This window comes from Stegostoma tigrinum, chromosome 37 (assembly GCF_030684315.1).
Source record: "Stegostoma tigrinum isolate sSteTig4 chromosome 37, sSteTig4.hap1, whole genome shotgun sequence".
In the NCBI taxonomy this organism is placed as follows: domain Eukaryota; kingdom Metazoa; phylum Chordata; class Chondrichthyes; order Orectolobiformes; family Stegostomatidae; genus Stegostoma; species Stegostoma tigrinum.
The window spans coordinates 13416922-13436807 of record NC_081390.1 but is presented as its reverse complement, the minus strand read 5'-3'; the positions used below and the strand labels follow the sequence as shown (position 1 = coordinate 13436807).

Below are 19886 nucleotides of genomic sequence, written 5' to 3'. Positions count from 1 at the left end.
TATGCTGTAATTAATTTGCCACAACTCAAATTTGACTTTAGTGTTGTCATAAGTGAGCTGACTGTACCATCTCGGAATTCGCTTGTGTATCGTAATGTAGTTTTTTTGCAGGAAGCAGTGCTGTCGCAGCACGATAAGCTTGAGTGAAATTTGTTGCTGTTCATTTTTCCTACTCGTATAGGTCAGAAGTGTAGCTATTCAGTTGAGTGGATATAGTCAGGTGTAGTTTCAGGTTGTTAAATCCCAGAAATGCCCAAGTCGCATTTACTTCGCAGCACGAAAAATTTCCATGGGTAAAATTCCTTTCATTTAGTACTATTAATTTTTGTTTTTAGTTATTACATGTTTTATTGTGCTTGGAATGTGTTTAAACATTTCATGTTTGCAATCCTTCTTATTGAAAGTTACCTTTCTCCAACTCACTATTTCCAAATTGTGTCCATTCATATTCAGACTTCCTAGCAGGCCTGACTGGAGAATATTTATGCAGACATTTATTCAGACCAGCAGTTCTGCCAATCCTGCTCTGTAAAAACTGTAAAATTAAATTTGAAACATTGAAGGATAAATTCAGCAATTCTGTGCTTTAAACAGTGAACTTAATGGAGCATGTTGTAGCCCCCTGCCATTTCTTCCCCCACCTCCAAGTCATTTGCCAGAACCTCTTTTGACCATTTGCTGTCAACCCCTCTTGGTCTCAGCTGTACCTCTATGTACTGCAGGTTGTCTGCTGTAGCCAATTTTGGCCCTGTGCTGTAGACTCTATCAAAGTTATTATAGGGATTGCAACATAATTTTGAAGGGCATATTTTTCTTCAAGTTCAGTTTAGGAAGAATGGACTTCAATAAAATATTATCTCAAAACTAATCCAGGTTGCACTGCTCAATCCAGTTCACTGTTGCCCTTTTTGAGATATTTTGCTCAAGTTCAGCAAGTAAGGGAATCTTCCATCCATTCAATTATTTACGCATGACTATCCAGACTATACATTCCCAATTGCTTCCTTTCCTTTAAAGGAGGAGGTATATATATCACTGATGGCGAAAAGGTTCAAGGGATATGGGGGAGGGTGGGAATTGGTTATTGAGTTTGGTGAACAGCCATGATCATATTGAATGGTGGAGCAGGCTTGAGGGCTCAAATGGCCTTCTGTGTTTGTGTGCTGTCATACTAGTGAGTGCAGCAGAAACAGTCAACTTGGCACAGAACGTAACCAAGGCTGGTGCAAACTTAAGTTTGGAAAACTTATTATAAATAGAGAGCTCATAGATAACAAGCAAGATTCATGAAGATAATAAACAAACAACAAACTGATCATCTTTCACACAGATTCATAAATATTTAAGGTAAAATCAAACTAATAATCAAAACCTTGTTCAAAATACTGTGTGCGAGTAATTGGAATTCCTGATAGGAAGGGCAGGCCGTATAATCTTGACTGCACAAGCAGTTAAGGCCAGAGTTGGCAAAATTAGTCAGAAGCCGGAACTAAAGGCGCTGCATCCGAGTGCACACATCATTCAGCAAAATAGATGAATTATCAGCTCAGTCAAATTTTACTGTCTAACAGCCATATCAGAGCTGTAGTTAGAAGGTTATTCAGGCTGGGATCTGAATGTTCAAGGGTATTCTACATTCCGGAAGAATTGGCAGATAGGAAAAGCTGATTTAATTAAAGATAACATTAGTGTAATAGTGAATATTTATCTTGCTTCGAAACATGAAGATTTTGAGCAGAATCTTAGAGGGTTCTGAGTGATGTGGACTATGATCGAATCTGTGGCAGAATTGAACATAAAGTCTGAGGGCCATTTCAACATTGCGAACGCAACTTTGCAACTGTTATGCTTTAAGGAAACGGAATGGTAAGTTTTCTTATTGGGCAGTGCCGAGTTGCTAATTCAGGGGAATTATTCCTTAGTAAATGTGATCATTCTTCTGGATCTGCAAAGGTTCTGTTCCTGAGAACTCTGAGTGATTAAGTTTGAGAGTGCAGAGGTGGTTGAAAATACGGGTTAAAAATGGTCCGAAATCATGCAAATGTGATTTGTGTTGTTGTTGGTTATTTATGGGGGTGGATAGGCAAATTCACAACCTGTGATTTTGTTGATAGGCTGCTTACAAGGCACAGATTTGCATTGCTGCCTCACTAGAAATTCTTGCAGGCTATAGCAGTGACATTGGCATTCCCTAACAGATGCTCAACTTCAAAACTGGCCCAGATTGTAACTTGGAGGGCTCATGTTCTCTGGTACTTACTGCATATTTATAGCTTGCCTTGCTGGGGAATAGCCCCCTAAATTTTGTTTTCTGCCATATTTGTTCAGCCTGAGTATGCCACATTGATCCTGGCATGTTGTGCTCTGCATGATTGGAGCAAGCGCAAAGGCATCTGTGCTGGATGCTGTGCAGCAAGAGCAGTGTTCTTAGGAGGACAGGGACATGAGGTGGAGGATGGCCTCATATTATTATCGTTGGATTGTTAATCCAAAGACTCAGGCACTGTTCTGGGGACCTGTGTTCGAAGCCAACCATGGCACACGGTAGAATTTGAATTCAATTAATATCTGGAAAGATGACATGAATCCATTGTCAATTGTTGGAGAACCCCCCCCCCGTTCACTCTTCCTTTAGGGAAGAAAACTGCCATCCTTACCTCTGACTCCAGATCCCTGCAATGGCCCTCAGGCCTCTCCAACAATGCCCGCATCCGGTGAACGAATTTTTAAAAAAAACACCTACCCATGACTGAGCTCAGCTACATTGTGCATAAGACAGAAGAAAGCTCTTTGATATCCATTTCTCGTAATGAGAGCAGCAGACTGTGGACTGTAAAATATTCATTCATTGTGATGCCAAAATCTGGTTTGCACTGTGGGGGCAAACTTCACCCTCCATTGACTTTGTTTGTGTTCCCTTTTGCTTTCTGTAAATAGAAGCTCATGTTTGTATTTGTTTGCTTGCTTGACTGTATCTGCAGTTCCCTTACTGGACAGGGACATGCTGTGGGTCTACACTATGCATTAGAAGCAGTTCAAGTGGGATGTACCTACGGATGACTGCAGTGTCTGGCATGATGGTTCCAAGAGAGTCTCGGGTGACCGAATGGGTTCTGTGTGCAGGGGAATGTCAGCCATGCTGTTTATGAACTGTGTGGCTTTGAGGCTGCTGTGTCGTGATGTGCCCAGTGAAGGTCAGTACCAGATTTCCAGCACTTGTCCAGCTGTAAAGCATCCTGTCGATGAGAAAGTGTATGTGAGGAATGGTAGTCTTTTGACTGATATGTACTGAGTGGTGAGATGGAGCAGAAATTGGATGAGAGCGCTGTCATGGGATGGGTTAGATAAATAGTGCAGCAAACCTGGTAAGATGCAGCAAGAAACCCTCCAAACAACTCTCTGACTTAGTCAAATAAATACAAGATTCAGCCCATTGAATTGGTTTATGTGAAGCTAAGAATTCACTTGCGGAATTGATTTGTAAGCACACTAATAGTAGCTGCATAATCTCTGTCACCTTAAAGGACAAGAGCGATACAAGAAGATGCCAACACCTGCAAGTGTTCCCCTCCGAGCTTAACATTATCCTGACTTCAGTATTGTGATTTTTATTTTCATTTTCGCTGGGTCAGAATTCAGAAAGTCCTTTCACAATAAGATGCGAGTCTTCCCCATGTTCCAACTCCAATGGTTCAAGAAGACAGTTCACACCTTCTGAGCAGCAATTATGGATGGGCAGTAAACACTGGCCAAGCTCTCAATATCCACCTCCATTAAATTTTTGTTTTAAAAACTAACCAATAAAATTTGGAAGATAATTTGAAGATGAATTCATAGATTATTTTAGAGGTGATTGATTATACATCCTAGAGCCACTTGGTATTATGCAATGGGACATGATTAATTCAGTGACCTCCCAGGGAACAAACTGAGTAGTAACAGTAATCATAGCAAGAATGAAGTCAAAAGGGAGAGTCTAAGACTAGTTAGTTAATTTTAAACACTGGCAAAAACAAGACAATTAATATAGTTGGCTAAAGCAAAATGAGGACTTAAAGGAAATAAAATGACAAATATTTAAAGAGATATTTCATATGGTTCGGCTGAAATACACTCCAGTGAGGGGAGAAAAAAGATGTGGGGAAGGCCATGGGCAAACTAAGGATGTTTTCACAGGCAAAATGTAAAATTAAAGTTAAGTCTGAAGATAAGATGTAGTTTATAAACCAGGAAAGAATAGTTCAAATGATTATGCAAAGGGAGTAATTAGAATACAGGCATGAGAGAAAACTAACTTAAAATATAAAAGTAGCTAAGTGTTTCTGTGGATTTTCGAAAGTAAAACAGTAACTCAAACAAGTGTTGGTCCTCTAGAGACAGTAGAAGAAGCTGGAAATTTGGTGGCAGTGGATAATAAATTTCCAGAGATACAAGATTTGCTGGTTAACAGGAAACACTAGGCACAAAGGCCATTTTCTAGTTGCCACATGTAATGAGTGGTAGCGGATATAATATGGATCAAAGTTGGGGCCTCACCATCTCACCATTCTATAATACTGTAAATTTTCTGAATACAAGCATAGATAGGAAAGTTAGTGATGAAAATGATATAAGGAGGATCGAAAGATCTATTGATACACTAAATGAGTGGGCAAATAGAGCATAATATGCAAAAATATGAAATTGCACTTTTTGGCAGGAAGAGTGACAATAAAATTATATAAATCATAGAATTCCCACAGTGCAGAAAGAGGTCATTTAGCCAGTGAATCTGCGTGGAGCCTTCAAAGAGCATCCCACCCAGCCTGAACTCAGTACACTTATCCCCGTAATCCCACATTTATCATGGCAAATCCTCCTAGCCTACACATCCCTGGAGCCTACGGGGCAATTTAACATAGCCACTCCCATCTAACCCCCACTTCATTGGACTGTGGGAGGGAACTCATCCAGATATGGAGACACTGTGCAAATTAGGCATGTGCAGTCATCCAAGGCTGACATCAAACCCAGGTCCCTGTGCTGTGAGTCAGTAGTGCTAACAACTGATCCATTGTGCCACCCCTTAAATGGTGAAAAGTTATAGAGTTCAGAAGTTGAAGTATCTAGGTATCATGCTGCAAGCATTATAAAAGATACAGCAAGTAATAAAGAAAACTAATCAGTTGTTGTGAGGGAATCGAGTGGAAAGGTTGGGAGATGATCCTCCAGTTATATAGGGCATTGGTAAGAGCACACTAGCAGGATGGATACGGAGAGAATGTTTTCTGTTGTGGGAAAGTCTAGATCTTGACATCACAATTTTAAAAATCATGGATTGCTCATTTAAAACAGAGGTGAATGAATAGTATATTCCAACAGGTTTGAGAGTCTTTGGAACTCTTTATGGTGGGCAGTTGAAACAGAATCCTTGAGTATTCTTAGGACAGAATGTTAGGTTCTGTTTGAGCAAGGGGCTGAAAGGTTATTGGAATAGGCGGGAATGTGGAACGATCAGCTCAGAGCCATAATGGTGGAGCAGGCTCAGGGGCTGGAGGTGTCAACTCCAATTCCTAACTTGTATGTTCATCTGTCATTAATATTGAGAAATAAGGAAATGGCAGAATAGTTAATCAGATATTGTTTGACTATATTCACAAATTATGTAGGAGAAATACTTATAAATTAAAAGATGATACGGAGGGTATACATTTCTTGCAATTTTGCAAAATTCCCTAAATTCTGGATATAACTCCTTGCATTAGAAAAAATTCAGTGTATCTCCTCTATTCAACAATGAAGGAGTCAATAAACAGGAAATTATAGACCACTTAGACTAATGTCAACAGAAAAATGCTCACGTTTATTATTATTATTGTGTAGGTATATTGGAGAAATTAGAAAATCTCAGTGCAGTCAGACAGTGTTTGTACTGTCTGTGAAAGTGAAATCATCCTTGATGTAGGGTATGTGATTTTATATGGAACATAATTGTTCATTTTAGAATTTGGATTTTGAACTAGTGGCATGTGGATTTTGCATTGTGTGTGAGTGGGCTCAATGATTGTCTTAATATTTCTGGAGACGTATTGATTTTAAATTTAAAAATAAACTAGGAAAGCGGGAGTCCATGGAGTAATAATTGGGATTTGTTTGCATTTGGGGATTTTACAGGCAGATGGAATACATGTTGAAGGGAATTAATATACTTACCATTTGGAAGGATCAGGGAAAAACACACAGCTTGAAATTTTTGTTTTCAGTTCATAAAATTCTTGGTTTAAGTTACTGTATGAAACCATTTCTCAGTAACGCTAGCAAATAGGTAACCTCAGTGGAGTATAATTTTAATTATAAAGTTCTACATCAGAAGTATTTGGTTTGAACTCTGAAGGGAATATTTGAAGCTGATAAAATCAAGGCCGAATTGTGACTAAACAAGGAAGAGACTACCAAAAGCTCAAATGGCGAATCGAAATAAATAGCTTGGTCAATCCTCTGGATGTGATAGAGGAGCAAATTCTCCGTGGCAGTTTGATTTCTGTAAAGTGGTTGGGAGTGAAGACAGACAAATCCCAAGGCCCCGATAGCTAACATCTTGGAGTTTGAAGGAAGTGGCAGTCAAGATAATGATTATAATGGTTATAATACTGCAAAAATCCAAGGAATTTTGGAAAGGTTGCAGTGAATTGCAAAAATACTAATATAACGTCATTATTCCAACAGGGAGGAAGGCAGAAAAGATATTACAGACTAGTTAGTTTAAAATGTGTCTTTAGGAAATTGTTAGATTGTTGTTAATAAAGTAATAACAGGATATTTGAAAAGTCAAAATGTAATCTGTCAGAGTCACTTTGGCTTTATGAAGCATAAATCATGTTTGACTAAATTGCTAGAGTTTTTTAAAGATGTAACAAGCAAAGTGGATCACAAGAATTTTGTAGATGTTGTGTAATTAGACTTAGAGGCATTTGTTGAGGTGCTGCACAAAAGGTTAATATACAAAGTAAGATCACAGGGATAATTATTAGTTTGGCTAGAGGATTGCAGCAGGAAGCAGAAGAGTCAAGATAAATAGGTCATTTTCTCGTTGACAGTGCAATTAATTGTGTGTCACAGAGTTCAGTCCCCAAGGCCCAACAGTTTACAATCTGTTAATGATGTGGATGCGGGGATAGAAAGTACTATTGTTAAATTTGGAGATGGCACTCAAATAGATGGGAAAATAGGTTGCAATGAAGAAATAAAAATTCACAAACTGACATGGATAGGTAGGTGAATGGACCAAAATTTGGACCAATATCCATTTCGATTGGATGATTAAAGGCAACTCATGCTTTGGGGTAGAGGGATCTGGGTCACCTTGTGTGAAGCACAAAATTAGCATGCAGGCACAGTAGGTAATAAAAAAGACAAATGGAATTTTGACATACTGTTAAAGGAGTAGATTATAAAAGTAAGCAACTATTGCTGCAACGATACAAGCCATTCGTGAGACTGCACCTGGAGTATTGAGAACAATTTAGTCACTTTGTTGAGGAAGGAAGCAGTGGCACTTGAGGTTTAGAGGAGGTTCGCTAGATTGATTCCAGAGATGTGGCAGTTGTCATATGAAGAGCAGTTTGAGCGGTTTAGGACCTTCTGGAGTTTAGAAGCATGATATGATGTATTTGAGGTGTAGAAGATGCAATGGGGGTTGACAAAGTAGCCACAGAAAGGATGTTCCCCTGTGTGGACAATCTAGAATGAAAGGTCAAGGTTTTAGGGAAAGGGGTTGTAGAATTGAAAACAAAAAGATAAGTTATTTCTCTCAAAGGGCTGTGAATCTCTGGATTTTATACAAAAAAATGATATGGGAATGGAATACTGTTGAACGTGGCAAGAGAAGTGGAGTATGAAAGTAGGGATATTTGCTATAATTGCAGGGAGCTTGGGTGAGACTCCATCTCGAGTATGTAATACAGTTTTGGCTTCCTTGCTGCTAAAAGGGTATGATTGGATTAAAAGCAGCTGAAGAAGTCTCACTCAGCAAAATCTCAGGATGAAGGCCTTAGGCAAGTTGGACCTGTTACCTTTAGAGTGATGAAGAATGGAAGGTGATCTTACTTGAACCATACAAAACCAATTCTGTGAGGATGTTTTGCCTTGAGAGTGACTAGAGCCAAAGGATAGGATTTTTAAAAAGGGGTCACTCATTTTAACTTGGAGATGTGATTTTTTTTTCTCTCTCAGTAGATCATTCTGTGAAAATTTCCACTGGAAAGTATCACTTTTGAAAGCTAAGCTGCACACTTTATTGATTGTCAATGAATAATGAAAAGCAGGTAGATCCAGTGAGGCACATCAGATCAGCCATGCTTGTTAGAGCAGGCTTGTTACTCAGATTAGGATCAGCAAAGGCTAAGAATCCTGTTTGTTGCAATTACATGCTAGTTTCGGTACCTCAAATGAAAAAAAGAGAATTTGTCAAAAGAAGTATGAATTTGAGTTGACATGATGAAAGAATAAAACCTCATTTTTATTATTTTTGGCTTTGTTTTCCAATCATTCTAAGACCTTACCCCTCCCAATCTCTTCACCTTGCACCTCTCTCATCATTCCTGGCCAATCCTGCAGTTGTGCACGTGATGCGCACCCCTTTATTTAATCTCTGTTTGACTGAATGCTGTGTCTTGGCCTGTCCAGATTCCAGATTCTGGAATTTTCTGCCTAAGCTCTCTACCAATTTTCCACTTTCCAGTCCTTAAACCTAATTCTTTGATCAAACCTGCAGTGAGTCATGCTAATGTCACCTTGTATATCACTTCTCCAGGTGCACCTGAGGTAAGTTTACTGCTTTCAGTGTATTATTTCACTGCAAGATGTTTTCATTTTTGTATGTCAAACTGAGGAAGGGATGTAAAATTTATAAGGTGGAAAGAGGGCCAAGAATTCAGATTCACAAACTTTTTGGCAAAATGAGTTGTTAGAGCTAAATAAAAAAAAGTTTACAGTATCATATATTTATAAATATAATGTGGACTGTAAAAGCAAAGCATGTGCCGGAAGCCAAGTTTAATGTAACTGCATAGACAAATCTGCTTTGCTAAAAAATATGGTGCGGTATCATAAACTTTATGGCAGGCAAACTAAACTTCCTTTTCAGGCAAAGCAGTCAAAAGTTTTTAAAAAAACGATCAACAGGGACCTTGAAAGGAAACAGCTCTGGCTGTTGTGGCTTCTTGCATGTTTTAGCAGTGATTTGCGATCTTTTCCTTCTCCGTATAAATGTCAACTTTCAAACAAAGATGTGTAATTTATTCATGCTTCTTCAAAGTCCCAAAGCGGAAGTCAGAATTGAAACTTGTTTATATTTTGATTAACACATGCTTTCATTTTGAATTTTAGGATTTTAATAACTGATAAATGATTACCTGAAATCTCTTCAATTGTTTGACTGCCTAGGGTGCATAACCTTATTCAGGGATTTAAAGCACAGTTGAAAGCAACTTCAAATTCACCAGACAATATCAGTTGCTAAAATAAAAAAAGGTTCGCATAGTCTCAGATTAGTACTTGGTGTACTGACAGCATTTCTGGGAATACTGTTTGCTCATCTAGTCTTGCCCTCATTAGATGGAGTGTCAGAGTCCGTGGAATGCAACGGACATAATTGCTTCGCAATGATTGGTACCTGGACTTTTTCAATCACGTCTATCGGTCAGAGCCGTTCACTTTCTTCAAGGACCGCAACTTTCCCCCCGCAGTGGTCGAGAACGCCCTTGACCATGTCTCCCGCGTTTCCCGCAACACATCCCACACACCCCGCCCCCGCAACAACCACCCTAAGAGGAGCCCCCTCGTCCCCACCAACCTCCAGATACAACGCATCATCCTGCGACATTTTCGCCACCTACAATCCGACCCCACCACCCAAGCTTCTTTTCTCTCCATCTTCAATCCGCCTTCCCCCTCTCTCCCTATTTGCTCCAGAACCCTCTCCCCATTCCCCTCTCTGAAGGGTCTAGGCCCGAAACGTCAGCTTTTGTGCTCCTGAGATGCTGCTTGGCCTGCTGTGTTCATCCAGCTTCACATTTTGTTGTCTTGGATTCTCCAGCATCTGCAGTTCCCATTATCTCGACAGTCAGAGCCGGATTTGTTGTATTTATGTGTACTTGATTCCAGTCAACTTAGATGTTGCATGTTCTGCCATGCTGCCATTATAGTTGAAGATTGTGAAATTGATTGCTCAGTAACTCCACATGTTAAATGTACCAGATGTTTTTGTAGTACTTGCTTAACACTAAACCCACAAATTTATTACTGAAAAATGAAATGAATGCTAAATTAGAAAAACCACTTAGTGACACTAGAAATAAATTGCCTGCTCAATATGCCACTCCAAACAAGCAAATCTGACTGTTGGATTCCTAATTCTTCCTTTATGAGACAACATTCCTGTTTGAGGAATAGTGAAAGAAGTAGAATATATCAATTCAGAACTTGTCAAAGGTAAGATATAATAAATAACAATTGAATAGGAAATGTGAGTCATAAAATTGAAATTGTTCTGTGCTTCTCCAGTCAGCCGACATTTATGCGGAGAGCCATGATTTCTCCTCTTCTGTCATGCTTGACAGTCCAGTTCTGCAGTGTGTGGGTTGTAGATTTCGCCTGCTATTCCAGGAGTTACCAAAATAAATTTAGACTTTGTTCATGACGACTTCTGTTGCAAATTCAGCAAGTTTGTCGTTGATTTTGCAATGTGAGGCTAAGGTAACAATCTAGGATGTTGATTTGTTTAATTTGCTTTTTCTGTAATTATTAAAAATGAGGTATTCTCCTCAATTTTGATTACTTCTTGCATAAATTCAAGTGTTTCCCAACCAAGAGTTTAGGTAATTGTTTAACCCATTACGGCACAATAGGATGTCAATTGCTGCATCACTGATCTGTTCTTTTCCAGCTGTTACACTCTCCATAAATCCCTTAAATAATGGTACCATTTACCCACTTAATTTTAATCCTAAATGAAATAAACTGGTAAGAAAGGCCATTTTATTAGAAAAGATTCCTAAATCCACCATGAGAGCCAATGTTATGGAAGTTGGATCCCAATGTTTGTGAAGTGCACCAGATGATGGTGGGGAATTGTCCTGTGGCATCAGATATGTCTAATATTTTTGGAGGTAAGTAATGCCTGAATTTTCAGATTAGGAATTTTAAACAATTAATCTTCAAATAAATGGGATTGGTGGAGTTTTCAGAAAAGGGCACATGCCCCTTATCCCCAATGTGGACATCTTCATAATGGCAAGCATTATGATATTCTGTGTGCCTCACAATTTTGGGGGTGGAATGTTATCGGCATATTTAAATTATGCCCCCACGGTGCAATTTAAACTTAATGGTTGCCCTGTGGAGCAGACCTTGGGAAATCTAGCAGTTAACAGGAGGCATTGTCTTCCAGATGAATTAGCAAAGCGTCCTAGGCATTGAACTCTTGATGGGCCAGGAGGAGCAGGAGCTCATGTTTATTACCTGCTAAGTATATTTAATTGGATGTAAGTCATGAGCATTGATAAAGGATTCACTTGAGCTTCTATAAAAAAGAACAAGCTGGATTTTTGTTTGAGGTGCAAGGCTATAATGCATTTCCCTGTGAATAAATTTAATATGAATGTGTGTGAAAGATTGGTGCTCACATTATGCTTTCTGGAAAGATGGTACTTCCCCGGTTCATCAACGGAGCCTTCATCTGTTCCTCCTACTGATTGAGGAGTCACAATCGTGTGATGCAAATATGTGGCCCCCACCCCCCAAAACAAACTAACTAATTAATACCAGTTTCCCATCTGTTAACCTGCCAGTTTTGGCTGGCTCCCAAGAAAGGAAAGGAGGAAAAAAATATAATATTCTGCCACTAAATTCAACAGGGCTTCTGCATCCTGTCTTTCATGCGTTTCTCACCATTTACAACGCTCCATACTTCCTAAGAAGTTTTGGAATTCAGAGTTTGAAAGCCAAAAACAATAAAGCTTTTGCATTAATAGTCATATAAACACTGGGATAATGTCGCGGTGTTTGTAGCTTTAGGCTTTTTGGTTCTTGTCTTCATGTCATAGACTGCTACAGCATTGAGAACCTAATCGCCAGAAGTAGAATCGAGAGTGGAATATGGAATCCTTTTCAATTCAGTTTCTCCTTTGCTGTCATCTTACAGTAGTTTTTGTAGTCATTTGTTTACCCATAACCTATCTCATTTTAACTTTAATATGAACTACAGAATGTTTAGTTTGACACTTTTATGGTGTGGAAATGATTGAGCAACATCATGGTAATCTTTCTCACAATTTTTTGCAAGTGATGCACTGTTGAGCTGACAGCTGCCATTATGTTTCTGCAGGCAATTATTTCACTGCTGCTTAGCTTTACAGAAAGGGTTTAAGTCCTTGATAAAAGGTGGCATCGCCAGAGAAGTAAATGATTTTTCATGGCATCTTAAGCCATTAAAGATGATGAGAAACAAGGTGGGGCCAAGAGTGCTTATTTTGTTTTATTTCTGTTATTATTTCTTTTAATTTTTAATTTACAACAAACAAGATCAGTGTATTCAGGCTTGTGTTAGTGATCTTAGATTTTATGCTTGATATATTATTTTCATCTGGGTAAGTAACAAAGAAAAAGTTTGGCTATAGAATAAGCCTCTCAGGAAGTGTAAATCATGGCAACTTAGTGTTTTACAACACTTTTGACACTTCTTCCATTTGACAGTGCTCAGTTGAAAGGATCCTGTTAAGAGGGATCATCATAAGCTAGGTCTAACATCAAATTGATATTTCAAGAAATATTTCAAGCTATGTCAGGAACAGGATTAGGCCATTCAGCCTTTCAAGGCTGCTTCAGCATTCAGTGTGATCTGGCTGATCATTGAAATCAGTACTCTATTCCCTAAAAAGTATGCATCTTTCTCAAAGTTTTCAATGTTTTGGCCTCAACGGTTTCCTGTAGCAGAGAATTCCACTCACTCACCACTGTCTAGGTGAAAAATTATCTCCTCATCTCATTCCGAAAAGCCCAGCTCTTATTCTGAGACTGTGATCCTGGTTTTGGACTGAATCATTGCAAACATCGTTCCTGCATTCACTCTGTCTAATCCTATTAGAACTTTATAGGGTTTTTATGATATCTCAATCATTATTCTAAACTCTGGTGATAATGTTCTAACTGATCCAGTCTGTCTCTTTACATCGGTCTTGGCATACGAGGAATCAGTCTTGTTTACTGTCTTTGCACTCCCAATAGCCAGAACATTCTTCATATGATAACGGGGTGAAAATTGCACACAGTATTCCTGTGTGTGGTCTTACCAACTCCCTGTAGCATTGTAGCAAGGCATCCCTGCTCCTGCATTTGAATCCTGTCACTATGAAGGCCACCATACCATTTGCTGCTTTTACTAGCTGCTGTACCTACATGTGGTTCTTAAATGAATTAAGTATTGTGAAAGATATTAAAATGGATTTAGATCTCATTTAACTTTGTCATAAATTCAGACAATGTTTCACAATGAATTATGTCCAGTAAATCAGCACAAAATGGACTTGATAGTTGTACATGTAAGTACTTTAATTGTCTTAGATTAGATTAGATTAGATTCCCTACAGTGTGGAAACAGGCCCTTCGGCCCAACAAGTCCACACTGCCCCTTGAAGCATCCCACCCAGACCCATCCCCCTTAAGACCCTACAAACCACACACCCCTGAACACTATGGGCAATTTTAGCATGGCTGATCCACCTAGCCAGCACATCTTTGGACTGTGGGAGGAAACCGGAGCACCTGGAGAAAATCCACGCAGACAGAATGTGCAAACTCCACACAGACAGTCGCCTGAGGCTGGAACCGAACCTGGGTCCCTGGCGCTGTGAGTCTGCAGTGCTAACAACTGAACCCCCGTGCAGCCCCATTAGCAAAGACATCGAATGAGTTAATAACAAAATGGTTAGTGTTTGGGAAAGTAGATTATTTTGGCTTGAAATTTGTTTTACTTTGACAACAAGTTTAGGGAGAGTCTGCCTCTCTTTTACTGCTTTTATTCACATGGGAGGGATAAGTGGAAGGCAGTGTTCTATTGCTTCATGCTCAGGTCTCTTCAGTGGTCCTTTGGGATTTTTGTATCCAGAATTTGTGAATTAAGGGGGACACAACTTTATAAGGAAGAGATCCTGTGGATTTTCTTTGTACTATATCTCAGGCTTCAGTATATCTTGCAGCAGAGTGTTTAAGTTGTGGACTGTAGACTTCAAGTATGATTTCCTGTGATTTAGACTGAACTGTTTGGCTATACAGTTACAGTTAGATTTTGATGGATGATTTAAGGGTGGTGTTCAGGATGATTCATGGATCATGTTGAAATGTCCAACGAGACCATGTGCAGTCTGTAACTTTCCAATATATTTGCTTATTTTGTTACATTAAAAACACTTACTGTGGACTTTAAAAGAAGGTCTCTGAGAGGCCAGTGTTTTGTTCATACTTAAAGTAGAAATGTAACTTTGAGAATGTGTCCACAGACCACAATTGACAACCAACGACTGTGAAAGATCCCAGCCAAGAACAATAGTGCTGAACGTTATGCTCTCGAATATCTAGCACAAGTCAAAAATGTTAGGCAATTTTACATAAGTTTGAAATTTTTCTTTTTTCAGGTTTTCACAGTTGTTTAGTTCATGTCATTGAGGTTATCAGTATATTTTGTAAAAGAAAAATAATTGGATGACCGTATTTAATGCTATTTATTTTTTCAGTAGTTTTATGCTGACCAATTCCAACTAAGTTGGCAAAGTTTTGGGACAGCAGACTGGCTCAGTGGTTAGCCCTGCCTCCTCAAAGCACCAAGGATCCAGGTTTGATTCCACCTGCAGGCAACTGTCAGAGTGGAGTTTACACATTCTCCCTGTGTCTGCATGGTTTCTTGTGTGTGCTCTGGTTTCCTCCCACATTCCAAAGAGGCGTGAATTGATGAATTGGCCACACTAAATTTCCCATCATGTCCAAGGATATGCAGGCTAGATGCATTAGGCATGGGAAATACAGGGTACAGAGATAAGGTAGGGAATTGGGTCAGGGTGGGGTACTGTTCAGAGTTGGTGCTGACTGAATGGACCAAATGGCCTGCTTCCAGACTGTGGGTTCTATGAAAGAGTAACTCATAAAGGTAATAAACATTCAAGTCTATCGTGATATCAACTACTACCTTGGAAATTATGAACCTAATGAGTTATGATAGGCAAATGTTTGGCACATCTAATTTTTTTTAGATTAGATTCCCTACAGTGTGGAAACAGGCCCTTCAACCCAACAAGTCCACACCGCCCCTTGAAGCATCCCACCTACACCAATCCACCTATAATCCACATACCCCTGAATACTATAGGCAATTCAGCATGGCCAGTCCACCTAGCCTGCACATCTTTAGACTGTGGGAGGAAACCGGTGTACTCGGAGGAAACCCATGCAGACACGGGAAGAATCTGCAAACTCCACACAGACAGTCGCCCAAGGCTGGAATTGAACCCCGGTCCCTGGTGCTGTGAGTCTGCAGTGCTAACCACTGAGCCACCGTGCTGCCCAAATTAGCGCACAAAAATGAAGTGATATATTTTGGAAGGAAAAGTGAGAAGCAATATAAAGTAAATGGAACGCTTTCAGTGTGGGTGCATGAACCATGATTGGAGGGTCCACATCAACAAATGTTTTAAGGTGGTTGTTCTTAACAAAAAGAAGTATAATTGGTTCCTGATTTAATGAAGCAATCAGACAGCCTCTGTGGAGGGAGGATCAGAGACCTGAAGTGTTATGTTTGCTTGTTTTGTCACCTCCTTAGTTACCATTCAATGTTTTCAACATATTATGTGAATAATAAAGCTCATTCTGGAGACAAGAACACATTACTAAGTATTGACTTCGGATTCAGTTTTTTTTGGTTAATCTGGCACGTGTCTAAAGATTGGTGTAATTATATCAATATTTAATTTATTCTTTCATGGTGTCCTTAGAGCAGCACCTTTGTTGGACTAATGAATTAGTACACTTCAGTTGTGATATAATAATATTTAAAAGCCAAAGAACCTTAAAATAGAGTACCAGTATTCCTTGTGCATTTCACAAGTAACGTTGGTGTTTGTACATAATCATTAAATGAGTGGAAAAAATCATCTTGTAGTGTTCGAATCTGTTTGTGAATTGCTGTGACATTTGTTGATGGGGATTTGTATTCTCGAATGCTTTACACAGTACTTTATTGCCTCAAGCTGTGAAATCTGACACTTAAGTTATTACTGTTTTTCTTTTAAGAATGGGAAATGTTGAATATTTATAGGTCTCAATCTTGAATATGAAAAGGATGAAGTGTCTTCTGTAATAATTTTAGAAGTATTCAATAGCGTTCTGTACAAAGATGATTGAGTGCTTCTGTCACTTAAGAAGAATCACGCTGGAAACAACATCTATCTCTTCCTGTGTCCTGAAATACATTCATGTCTTCCTATGGTCAGAACAGTATTGTAGATTATACAGGATGATACGGTTGCTGGGAGCATAAAATGGAAAACCAAGTAGATGGAAGGGAGCTTCTGTGAGTTGAACACTTAAGTTATTGCATGAAATATTGAATTATTACATGCAGTTGCAGAGTATCAAATCATTCTCCCGTCTGAGCTTGTGAAGTTCATATTAATACCTTTGGGCTACAGGGCTCCCAAGCGGAATGTGAGTTGCTGTTCCTTCAACCTTCGGGTAACATCGTTGTGGCACTGCAGGAGGCCCAGGATGGACATGTCACCTGAGGAATGGGAGGAGGAATTGAAAAGGTTCACGACTGAGAGGTGCAGTTGTTTAGTGCGAACCTAGCGTAGATGTTCTGCAAAGCAGTCCCCAAGCCTCTGCTTGGTTTCCCCAATGTAGAGGAGGCCACAACGGGAACAGTGGATGCAGTATACCACATTAGCAGATGTGCAGGTCAACAGGACTGCACGAGCTTTGAAATCTCCCCATCCCCTACCACATCCCATAACCAGCCTAGCTCATCCCAGCCTCCCTAACCTGTCCTTCCTCCAGCCTATCCCTTCCTCCCACCTCAAGCCCCAACCCCATCTCCTACACTCACCTTTACTGGCTCCATCCTCTTTGACCTGTCTGTTTCCTCTCCCCCTATCTTTTCTATCTATCTTCTATCTGCCTTCCCCCCTCCCCGCTCCCTATTTATTTCAGAGCCCCCTTCCCCTCCCCCATTTCAGAAGAAGGCCTAGGCCTGAAACATATAGATATAAATTGTCCCATTGGGAACACCCAGCATGGGTTCATGAAGGGTAGGTCATGTTTAACTAATTTGGTGGAATTCTTTGAGGACGTTATTTGCATGGTGGACGTTGGGGAACCTGTGGCTATGGTGTATCTAGATTTCCAGAAGGCATTTGACAAGCTGCCACACAAAGGCTGCTACATAAGATAAAGTTGTATGACATTACAGGTAATGTATTGGCATGGATAGAGGATTGGTTGATCAGTAGAAAACAGTAGTGGCTAGTGGTGTGCCTCAGGGATCAGTGTTGTGACCTCGATTGTGTACAATTTACATAGATGATTTGAAGTTGGCGACAAAGTGTGGTGTGTCAAAATTGGCAAATGACACGAAGTTAAATGGTGGAGCAAAGTGTGTGAAGACACTGAAAGTCTGCAGAGAGATTTAGATAGGCTAAGTGAGTGGGCAAAGGTCTGGCAGATGGAGTACAATGTTGATAAGTGTGAGGTCATCCATTTTGGGTGGAAGAACAGCAAAATGGATTATGTTTTAATGGACCTAAGTCCCTCTGCACGCTGCTGTGCAGAGGGACTTAGGTGTCCTTGTGCATGAATCGCTAAAATTAGGATTGCAGGTGCAGCATGTAATTAAAAAGGCAAATGGAATTTTGTCTGTCATTGCTGGACGGATGGAGTTTAAAAATAGGGAGGCTATGCTGCAGCAGTATAGGGTCCTGGTGAGGCCACACCTGGAGTACTGTCTGCAGGTTTGGTCTCCTTACTTGAGAAGAGATACTAGCACTGGAGGGGGTGCAGAGGACATTCACTCAGTTGATTCCAGAGTTGAGAGGGTTGGATTATGAGGACACACTGAGTAGACTGGGATTATACTCATTGGAATTCAGAAGAATGATGGGAGATCTTGTACAAACATAGAAAATTATGAAGGGAATAGATAAGGTGGAGGCAGGGAGATTGCTTCCGCGAGCAGGAGAAACTAGGACTAGAGGGCATCGCCTCAAAGTAAAAGGAAGCAGATGTAGGACTGAGGTCAGGAAGAACGTCTTCACCTAAAGGGTTGTGAATCTGTGGAATTCCCTGCCCGGTGAAGCAGTTGAAGCTACCTCGCTGAATGTTTTTAAGGCAAGGCTAGATAAATTTTTGAACCGTAAAGGAATTAAGGGTTATGGTGATTGGGCGGGTAGATGGAGCTGAGTCTCAAAGATCAGCCATAATCTTATTAAATGGCAGGGCAGATTCAAGGGGCCAGATGGCCTACTCCTGCCCTTAGTTCTTGTGTTCTAATTATCACATCATGTTTCCACTTGCATTTTTCATGTGGAATCTAATCTCATTTGCTATTTTACATGCAGTCACGGACATGAATAGTGACTGTGGGTTAGACTCATTACTTTCTCCCTTAGTTTGACTTCCCCTGTTAATTTACTGTTGTCAATGTGAGTGTAGTCTATCTCATGAAGTATTTTGTGAATCTGGGTAATCGTTAATATTCTGTCATCATTCCCATACCCTTTTTGAATCAGTTTAAATTCTCCCAACAACGCAAGCTAATCTCTCACATGGAACTCAGTCCCAGAGTTGTCCAGGTACAACATATCTCACTTGTACAGGCGACATCTTCATCAGAACCAGTTCTGATGTCTCAGGAATCTTAAGCCCTCCCTCCTGCAAAATCCTCCCAGCCACAACCATCATCCTTATCCTTTCTATTTCATACTCAGTGGGAGTAATCCAGAGATTAAAACATTTGCGGTTCTCTTTGTTAATTTTCTACCTAGCTCTGTCAATTCTGCTTGCAGGACCACACCCACCTTCCAACCCAAGTCATTGGTCCCAAACTGGATCATATTAACTAGTTGTTCAACCTCCCAGTTGACTACTTACGATCTTAAGAGCAACTACACTAAATTAATCTTGTAAGGGAGGTTTGTAGAATTAGAGGTGGTTTATCTGTGATTGCATTTACATTCACAATATCTGGTGCTATACTACATGAGTGAAAATACAAATTGTATTTTGTTTGCAGCAAGGTATTGACATTCCTGAGCATTAACAGAAGTAATGAACCAGGCTTTAAAGAAGCAAAATAAGTTTGCTCAAATTTGTTTTTAGGTTAGGTCAAATGATCCGACTCTATTTTGTTTATTCAATATAATCATTTGGTGTTAGGAGCCTTCAAATCTGTTTTGTTTGCTGAGTCGTTTATATATTTATAATTCCACTATTAATATTTAACTAATCATTTTAACCCATAATTGTACCATCTTTGAGAGAGATAATCTATGATTTCAAGCAATCATGGTTCATATGTTAATGATAAATGTGGATACATATTATTTGATTTTCTTAAGTATGAGGTCTGTAGTTTTTGAAATTTTATTCTAGAAGTGATTGATTTTGATTCTTCAATCACCATTGGCTGCCATGTAAATGAATCTTGCCCTTGTTCCCTACGCTGAGAGAGATCTGATATGAATACATAGATAATACATGCACAAATGAACAGGAGGCAAAGATGGCAGGCAGCCATCAGAACAGACCTGTTCAAGATACCATACAAATTGAAACAGTTGTGGATCATAATGCTGCTTGAAAAAGTTAAT

The 19886-nt window shown here is 39.6% G+C and overlaps 1 protein-coding gene across 5 annotated transcripts in view; it reads left to right on the top strand.

Moving 5' to 3' along the window:
• Nucleotides 1-19886, top strand: part of LOC125467562 (adenosine kinase-like) — a 263606-nt gene that overhangs the window by 108588 nt on the left and 135132 nt on the right. The gene's annotated exons all lie outside the window — the stretch shown is intronic.